This window comes from Antechinus flavipes, chromosome 4, assembly GCF_016432865.1.
Source record: "Antechinus flavipes isolate AdamAnt ecotype Samford, QLD, Australia chromosome 4, AdamAnt_v2, whole genome shotgun sequence".
Lineage (NCBI taxonomy): Eukaryota > Metazoa > Chordata > Mammalia > Dasyuromorphia > Dasyuridae > Antechinus > Antechinus flavipes.
In genome coordinates, this window is record NC_067401.1 from 134,832,656 (window position 1) to 134,842,379 (window position 9,724).

At 41.5% G+C, this 9,724-nt stretch overlaps 1 non-coding gene across 1 annotated transcript; it reads left to right on the forward strand.

The window, feature by feature from the left end:
• The first annotated feature begins 8,769 nt into the window (after nt 1-8,769).
• Nucleotides 8,770-8,841, forward strand: TRNAC-GCA (transfer RNA cysteine (anticodon GCA)). The gene has a single exon. It is a non-coding gene; the product is annotated as a tRNA-Cys (tRNA).
• The last annotated feature ends 883 nt before the right edge of the window (nt 8,842-9,724 follow it).

Sequence of the window (9,724 nt, forward strand, 5' to 3'; positions counted from 1 at the left end):
CTTTTTAAATAGGGGGCCAGTTCACTGTCCCTCAGACTGTTGGAGGGCCAGACTATAGTAAAAACAAAAACTTTGTTTTGTGGGCCTTTAAATAAAGAAACTTCATAGTCCTGAGTAAGGGGGATAATCGTCCTCAGCTGCGGCATCTGGTCCATGGGCCATAGTTTGAGGACCCCTGGCTAAGGGATATTGAGTTACAGGTAGAGAAATAACTTCAGGGGTTAACATCATAACTTGGCCTTCTAATTGGATATAGTAATTGTAGGATTTGTCAATGCAAAAAATTGAACAAGGAATTCAAACAGGACCTACAGCAATAAAGGCCTTCTTAGGATAACAAAAGGCCTGATAAAAATCAAAAGGTCCACTTAAAGAGATAATAGTATCCGTGCTCTTCCCTGCTTGCCTCAGGGAGTAGCATGGTTTCTAAATTGTTTACAATCATTTAGCTTCTCAGTCAATACCCATCTAGATACCAAAGATACCAAGGACCTCTTGAAATCTAAATCCTCTTCCAAGAGTTCTTCAGACACTTGAGACCTTCTCTCCCTCCTACCTCTTCACTTCTTTTCCTGGTGTGTGGGAGAGTATCTGACCACAAAAAACAATCAAAGACTCTTGGAGTAAGAAAAAGTAAAAAGGGGTTTATCTCATGAGGAAGGACATCTCCCATCTGACAAGAAGTTTGCCAGTAAAAAAGGAGTGCAAAGAAAAAACTGCAAAACACAAGATTAAATACCCTGAATGCAGAAGCCCCCACTCGGGCCTGGCCTTTTCTCCCATTGTTGGGGAGAGTCTGGGCTTACATTCTAATGGCAGAAATCTAATCCCAGAAACAAAAGAATAAATTGTCATTAACAAAGGTATTTAAATGCTCATTAATAAGAGGTGATGGGAAAGCAGAGGGAACAAACACCTGCAACTTTTTTAGCTATAGCTCTATTTGGTATTATAAAGTCTCAAGTCACAATTTCAAATAGGGCAGTTCTCTCATCATTCTGGATACAACTTTTGATCACTCTGAGACTGGCTCTCAATATTCCTGCTAAAATATGATAGCAAGATTGACAACAATATTCGTGGTGAGCCCCTCTCCTCTCTCATTGTAGATATTCTGCCTTTTTTTTTTTTTTAACACAGGCTAATATTGAATTATATTTTGTCTGCTAGTAGAATTGCTGAATCATATTGAGCTTGTAGACTACTAAAATACTCAGATCTTTCATTTATAGCTCAATGTAAGTCACTGCTGTAACCCGTGGGAGTATGGTTAAACTAGGTGCCATGGGCTACTTTGGGAAGTGTGCCTGATACCTGCTCCTTTAAACTTGGTAGAAGTTAAAAAGACATACTTACCCATCTTGAATTTATTAAATTAAAAGCTTATTTTGGTGTGAAGTGTTCTGACCTGAGTCAGTTCCCTATCTGGAATGCTATAATTGACTCAATTCTCCCTTCCTACCCACCTACCCCCAACTTGAATGTAGTCAGGGAGGCAAATGATGGATACTTTTAGTGTTGAATTTTGTTCAATTTTTTCCTTGCCAGTTATTTGATTGATGTCCAAGTTATGATATTCCCTACATTTATGGGAGCTCTACTTTCTTACCTTCTTTGAACAGGGTTTGGGATGCTACTGATGAGGTACAAATTATGAGGTTAGTGGTAGTTGTGATGAGGTGTGAGAATTGGGGTGGGAGATCCTCTGTGGTCAGAGCCACAGGTCCTATGCAAAAGAATTCACAAACCTGAAATCTGTGTGGCAAAAAGGGATTTATTGGCACTGAGAAGCCAGCTTGCTAAGAAGACAGACTTTTTTAGTGGGCAAAAGGTTCTATGAGGAAGATAGCAAGGGCTACCCTGAGAAGAGAATAATTTCACCAGTGGGCATGATCTGTTAAGACATCTGCAAAAGATATCTGGGCATGTAGTCCTAGATATATTGGGGCTTGCATTGATCTTTGGCCCAGAGACATATTGGGAGGTGTGTGTGGGGGGGCAACTTCTGAGAAGCTGATTTTCAATTCAATTTAAAATTAAATGAGATTACTAAACTGGGAATTTGAGCCACTGAAAGCTGTTTGTGGCACCATTCAATAGAGGATGATTGACCAAGATCTCTGATTGAATGAAACCACTTAACTGGGAATTTTTAGGCTTTTCCCAGGTCTGGGAGCTCCCTGAAGGGCATCCGGTCCCCCAAAAGATCTTAATTTATGTCATTCCCTCTTTAGGTCTCTTTCAGAGGAGAGTTTGGACAGTTTGAGGATTCATCCTCATTATTTCCCCCTTCAAGCAGTCCAGACCCAAATTCTTTTGAGGTAATGGGATGAAGGTCTTATCTTCTGTAATTGCTTCAAGCTGACATGGGTCGTAGAGTTGTTCATAAGTTCACTGGGGGTTCAGGCCAGGAGGGGAAGTGGGAGATCTGAAGCTTGCAGCAACTCAGGCCAGGAAATGTGGAGTGTTCCAAGATCTTCAGGATGAAGGAGTAATTAGAAGTTTATAGCTTGGAGTCTGGAGGAAACAAATCTCAGGAGCACATTAAAAGTGGGGTGTCATCCAGAGTGGAGATGTTTGGGAATGGAGCCTTTTGCAAGAATGCATCAGGTCCCATCTGTGGACTGCCGTAAGGATGCTGATGGCCCACTCAACAATCCTGAACACCCCCATTGCCCACAGAGCTTCCTAGCTGAGAGGCTAAGAAGGAGTTAACTATTGGCAGGGACATCAAGAAAAGTTGAAGAGAAAATTCTAGGAGCAAAGTTCTCATCCTTGGAGTGAGAAAAAGTCAGGTAGAAGAGAGAGTGAGAGAAAGAAGATGAAGACAATTTCACTCTTTTTTCTCCAGTGTGTCCCCCAAAAGATTTCAGTTTATGTCATTCCCCCTTGGGGCCTCTTTCAGAGGAGAGTTTGAACAGTTTCAAGGCTCACCCCCATCACTACTTCCATGGTATTTATTCTGTAGAGGAGATTCTTATACCTATCCCTGTGATGTTTAAAACATTTGAAAGAAGTAGTTTCTGGGTAGTCATTTTATTTAAAATGCTAGAATATAGCCAACAAAATGGGTCAGTGACACTCTGGGATGCCAAAAATCCCTCATGCAGTGGGATCACAGTTTATCCTTGGAAGAGCCGGTGTTTCTGAGGGTGGCAATCAACTCTGAATGGTTAACAATGAGAGAATGAATGTTATGAGAGAATGAATGTTGTAACAGAGATAAATCTATTCTGATGGGGGTTGGGGATGAGATTTTGATTTTATTATTTACTTCTAAATCACCCAGCCTGGGGAAATCTAAATAAAGTCTCAGTAGAACGAATTTGGATTAAATTCCTTGTGAAGTTTGGTGGGGGAGCAATACTAGATTTAGGAGAATGTTAATCCTCTCTACTATCATTATCCCATCCTTCAGAGGATGAGCCTTGAGGACTTTAGAAAAGGAAAGAGAACTCTGGATATCCCAGGTTATTAATAATAATTTCTCTCACTCCAGATTTATAGAAGAGAATTTTAAAAGTTGGGAATAGAGATAAGGACCAAAACATTTTTGAGGGACTGGCACAAATGAAGTGTGCAATTGTCATAGGTCACAGTTAGTTTGAAATTATTCAGGGAGATTCTTTTGTAGTCATAAAAGACTTTATTATGCCCAAACTTACAGACTACTCTCTAGGAGAGTCTAATCCAGGGGTCCTCAAACTTTTTAAATAGGGAGCCAGTTCACTGACCCTCAGACTGTTGGAGGGCCAGACTATAGTAAAAACAAAACCTTTGTTTTGTGGGCCTTTAAATAAAGAAACTTCATAGCCTTGGGTGAAGGAGATAATCATCAGCTGCCACATCTGGCCCGCAGGCCATAGTTTGAGGACCCCTGGAACCATTAGAAAAAGTTTGGGAGAGTTTTATATAGAAAATTTTGGGGCTTAAGCTAATAAGTAGGCTAACAGCCTACAAGGGTGCAAAATGTAAAGTGAGATAAGGAAGGAGGCAGGAAGGTATTGTCATTTTGGGAAGGAGACGGGGAAGTCAGGATGTAACTTTTACAAAAAGACAAGTCAGGATGGGGATTTTACAGGAGACAAATAAGGAGTGACAGATAAAAGGTTTTACTGTTCCACATTCCTTGAGTAGATCCTGGCCTCTGGCCCATGATCTTTCCTCTTTCTATCTTTTGGGAAGAGGAATTTTGGGGGACTCATCATAAAGGCAGTGATACCTCCAGAGAACATCTTACATGTCTTCCCCAGGCATCACCAATTTATAAAATTGAGAAAGGGGAAAAGGGAGCAAGTAGGCTGAGGGAAAGCCCACCCTAGGGATACCTGGCCATTAAATCTCTTGCTACATGTGTGAAACATTCCTTAAATTATTGTCATGCCTTGCAAATAAGGGGCCCTGTGCTTTGAGGGCATATACCTTAGGGCCAATTAGGTGGTATAGTGAATAGAGTGTTGAACTGGAGTCAGGAATTTTGAAACAATTTGAACAATCACACTCTATGTTATCTTATTGTACTTATTGCTCTACTCTCCTTTCACATTCTTTCTATAATGGATGCATAATTAATAACCCCTATTTTGCAGTAAAAGCTATGGGCCACCAATGATATTGAAGTTATGAGTACACTGATTATAAAGATCTCACATTTGATTCATACATGGTTCCAACTCAAGACCTTTTACCTGACCAATTTTGATTCCCAGAAGTTGATAATCTTCCTAATAGAACTCCCAATTTGAATATGTAACTTTAATTTCCTTTTGCTCCCTAATTCATCATCCTAGTGCCTATTAGCACAAACAGAATGTCTGCAATTGAGATGATGGTATGGATGGAGCACCATAATGTTCAACTGATCAAGAGCTTTCTTGGAAAGTGAATGATCTACTCCCCTGCCCAATCTGGGATCTTTTAAACTTAATTCCAATTTCTGAACTAAGCACTGTCCACCAGAACACCCATCCATGAAAAGCTTCAATTGATCTCTACCAAATAGCAGACATACCTATGTCCATCACTTTGTTTCTGTTGGTACCAGCAAAATCATCAATCTCACCTGCAGCTCCAGGCTTGGTGCCCACTCTACTGGCACTGGATAGACCACTCCTTAGATCTGAGCATTTTAAAAGACCTACGGTTGTCTGGTGCTGATCATAAGGGTGAGGATAGGAACTGAATGGTGACCTTGGGTTGGAGAGGGGGAATCAGTGGGTAATGAAGATGTGTACTTGGATGGATTCATTTATATGATCTAATTTTAGAAAGGGATTTGTCTGGCAAGATATTCCAGATGTGTCAGGGCTTATCTTTCTGAGTTTAAATCTGGCTTCAGATACTTACTAGCTGGGTGACCCTGGGCAAGTCACTTCACCCTGTTTGCTTCAATTTTCTTATATATAAAATGCGCTGGAGAAAGAAATGGCAAATCATTTCAATATTTTTGCCAAGTAAACCCTAAACATGGTCATGTAAGGACAGGTTGCCTAAAACTAAGATAGAATTGGAGTCAGCAGGAGAGAAGTAGGCAGGGTGGAAGAAGCCTACCTGAACAATTTAGGTTATTGAGGTAGTCTTTTGGAGATGACCACAATCGCTTTAGGGATAGCATTTAACCTCCATCCTTTGACCATTCTTACAGGCGTCCAGCAAGGCTAGAGAGAACAAAATCTGGAGTAACTGCCAACTGCTGTCTAGTTAGCAGCCTTCCTCTTGCTTTGAGCCCTCAGGTTAAACAGAGAGTATTCTCTTTTTCTAGGGACAAAGTGGGAGAAAAAGTAGCAAAGTTATTTTTTCCCCTACATTTCTGAGAGAGGATGTTGGGGGCAGATGGTAGAGTCTGGCTGTTGGACAGTGAGACTGTAAACCTTCTGGGAGTTAGCTGTCAGCCCACCTGCCTGCCTGATCATCCTCAGAATCTGAGAGAGAGGAAGGGGAGGGAAGTTGCATATCTCTCTCCAAAAGAATTACATGCCCTTCTCAGAGGCACGGGGCAAGCCAGGGATGGAGGTGTTGGGGAGAGGGAGATGGAGAATGAGAATTGAGCTACACACACACACACACACACACACACACACACACACACACACACACACCCTTACCCTTTTAATCTCTAATTTGGAGGAAGAAAGGAAGAAAAAAAAAGAGGCAGAGGCTTTGATGTGTTTGAGGTACAGCACCCTAAATGACAAGACTGAGAAGAGCCATTAGCACTAAATGTTGGGGGTCAGTCATGTGAAAAATTCACAGTGGCCTTTCTCTTTGGTAAAAGGTATCTTTGAGAAGCGGTTACAAACAAAATGAAGAGGTACAATAGGTACCAGAAATGATAAATATGAAATTGATTTGGGAGAGCGTATAGTTACCAAGGAAAGTGGTTTTAACAATTAACAATAGAAAAGTTCCCTAATGGTATCCAATAACCAGGAGAAAGGAAATATAACTGGAGATGAAAGTATCCTTTTAACTGGGAGGCTAAATCGATAAAGGAGTTTAGCACCCTATAAAAGTTACTTAGCTATAAGGAAGAAAAAGACACCATAAGGATTGGGTGGGGGATGAGAGGAAAATGGGGATGGGAGCCATGAGAGATGGGAAAATGGGGAGAAAGACACCATGAGCAAAACATGTGGTGGCTAACCCAAAAGGCATTCAGCAAAGACAGCATAGACATGGGCAGATTCATAGGGGAAATTTAACCTTGGGAGTTTGATATAACTTGACTTTGATTGGATACAGTATTCAGTCAGATCCCCACTACCCCCACCTAAGTCTTTTTAGTGTCTATGTGTTCATTTTAAAAATTGTGTTGCTTATTAAAATCCAACCATATCCTGGGGGTAATAAATGCCTTGTTAAGGTGTCCACTTCCTTATACCATACCCTTGCCTTTCCTGATATTTCCTGGCTCCTGAACAAGAAGCATTCCAGGCTGAGATGCTGGTAAATCCTACATTTTGAGCCTGAATAGACAAGCTTCAGGAAATGAAGAGGCAGGATAGACTGGGGTTACTTGCCAGTCTTCATTTAGAATGGCCATCAGCTCCTCTTAGTGTAATGTCATCAGAAGAACTAATGTCATGTTTTTTGAGACATTATCTGTGTGATTTTGAGCAAGTCACTTTTTTTTTACTTGTGTGTACTTAAAAAAATTTTTTTTAATAGCTTTTTATTTACAAGTTACATGTATGGGTAATTTTACAGCATTGACAATTGCCTAACCTTTTGTTCCAATTTTCCCTCCCCTTCCCCCCACCCCCTCCCCTAGATGGCAGGATGACCAGTAGATGTTAAATATATTAAAGTATAAATTAGATACACAATAAGTATACATGACCAAACCGTTATTTTGCTGTACAAAAAGAATCGGACTCTGAAATATTGTACAATTAGCCTGTGAAGGAAATCCAAAATGCAGGCGGGCAAAAATATAAAGATTAGGAATTCAATGTAATAGTTCTTAGCTTGTGTCCCAGAGTTCTTTCCCTGGGCGTATCTGGTTCAATTCATTACTGCTCCATTGAAACTGATTTGGTTCATCTCATTGCTGAGGATGGCCATCAGAACTGATCATCATATAGTATTGTGGTTGATGTATATAATGATCTCCTGGCCCTGCTCGTTTCACTCAGCATCAGTTCTCCAGGCCTTTCTGAAATCCTCCTGCTGGTCATTTCTTACCGAACAATAATATTCCATAATATTCATATACCACAATTTATTCAGCCATTCTCCAATCGATGGGCATCTATTCCAGCAAGTCACTTTTTAAGCCTCAGTTTTTTCATCCATAAAATGGGGTCTTAATACGTTCCCTACCTACTTCAGTCATTCAATAAGCATTTATTAAGCACCGAGGATATGCCAGACACTGTGCTAAAATGTGGGGATATAAGGAGAGTCAATCCCTCAATGATTTTGTGAAATACTTTTTGGTAAGTTTCTGGCTGGCCAAAATTCAGTTGCTGCCAGATATGCATAATAAAGACAGGAATGTGGCTAGGTGGGTACAGAACAATTACTTTGACTCATTAGCTTACCTTTGGTTTTCCTTGAAATGCATTTACATGCAATGTCAGAATTTGGGGAGTATCTAACTCTAAGTTAGATAGTTATCTGCGACCAAGGGCTTGGATCTCTGCCTAGATTTGTAAACTTAAAAGGGATAGAGAAATGGGAACAATATGTATCCTTGGGCTTATTGTAGCTGTTTTCCAGGTTTTTGCCAGCTTGGCTTGGCTAAGTGGCTGGAGTGTCGCTGCTTGGAAATTTTGGCTCAGAGTCTACCTAAGGAGACAGTCTTGGGGGCATGGGGAAGAAGCAGAAGAAGGCTAGCTTGGTTTGAACTTGTCTTCTCCCTGAGGGAAGGAGAATATAGGGTTAGTTCTCAGGCAATATACACCCACAGTCTAGACAAGAACGGGAAGACGGAGACAGAGATTGCCCCGGGAGGGCTATTGGCCCCCAGATAAGCTCTGAGAGCTCTAAGGGTAAGAGGTTCTTAATCCCCATTTCTATACAGGACAATGTCAATTTGGGAGAACCATGAGAGAACTGATCTTTTTCATCCCCAGATTGGTGGTTTTCTAGTAAATTTGTGAATGAGTTTTGACATCTAAACTGGTTCCTCTTACTTTAGTTCTGTTTTACTCGGTTTATCCTTTTTTACGTTTATTCCTTTCCAACTCTTAGCCAACCAACAATCAAGATTGTCACACCTTTTGGTTTACAAAGGTGAATACGTACGAAAGAAATGTATGCACGTGTGGGGGTATAGCTCAGTGGTAGAGCATTTGACTGCAGATCAAGAGGTCCCCGGTTCAAATCCGGGTGCCCCCTGCGTACCCTATTTTACTGTAGATTCAGAAGCCATTTACTCTCTTCAACCCTTGTATTCGAAGGTGATTAGGGTTAGAGACACGCTCTTTCTGATGGACGGAAACCAGTACTCAGACCTTCTAAACATTGCGGCGTCAAAGCCTTCTTCCACCAATTCATCTCATGTTGGTATAGAATAGGCTGGGGGGAAAGAGTTTTTTTCTCTTTCCTGGGAAAATTGGTGTACATATAGTGTGTAAGGGGGGGGGGGGGAAGGGCGAGGGGAGGGGAGGGAAGGGGTTGAATGACTTCCATTGTGTTCAGAAAAAGTAATGCCATCCTTTGCTCCTGCTTTCACCATCCCCGTGCTGAGGGTGAAGGAGATTATTCCCAGAGTCCTCTGGGACTGAGAAGCAGGAGCACCAGCGGTGAGATAGGACCAGGATTAGGAAAATCTTGGGGGAGAACAAAGGCCATCCCTAGAATGTGGGAAGAAGGGAGCTTGGAGTTGGGGAATCTCCTTTTTCTGCAAGGATCCCCCTCCCGCAGGTTTCCCCATAACATGAGTTCCCAAATCAAAGTTGTGAGATCCCTGCTTGGGTCCTGTAGGAAGGGGATAGCCTCTTAATAAGATCAACAAAAATCCCGAGCTCTCAGATTCTACAGCTTTCCCCCTAATATCTGATATTTACATATTTATGAACTTATTGTGTCCATTAGTGTTAGGTAAGCTTCGGCAGGGCCGGGACTCTCATTCTTCATCTGCATCCGTAGTTCCTAACACAGTGCCTATCTCCCAGTCTTTTCTTATAATCGAAGCACTATTCCACTCAATTCCACGCCTATGGCGCCTGCGCGAAAATAGTCTCTAAGAGTTCTCCTTACGCTACGTTCGTCCGGCAGA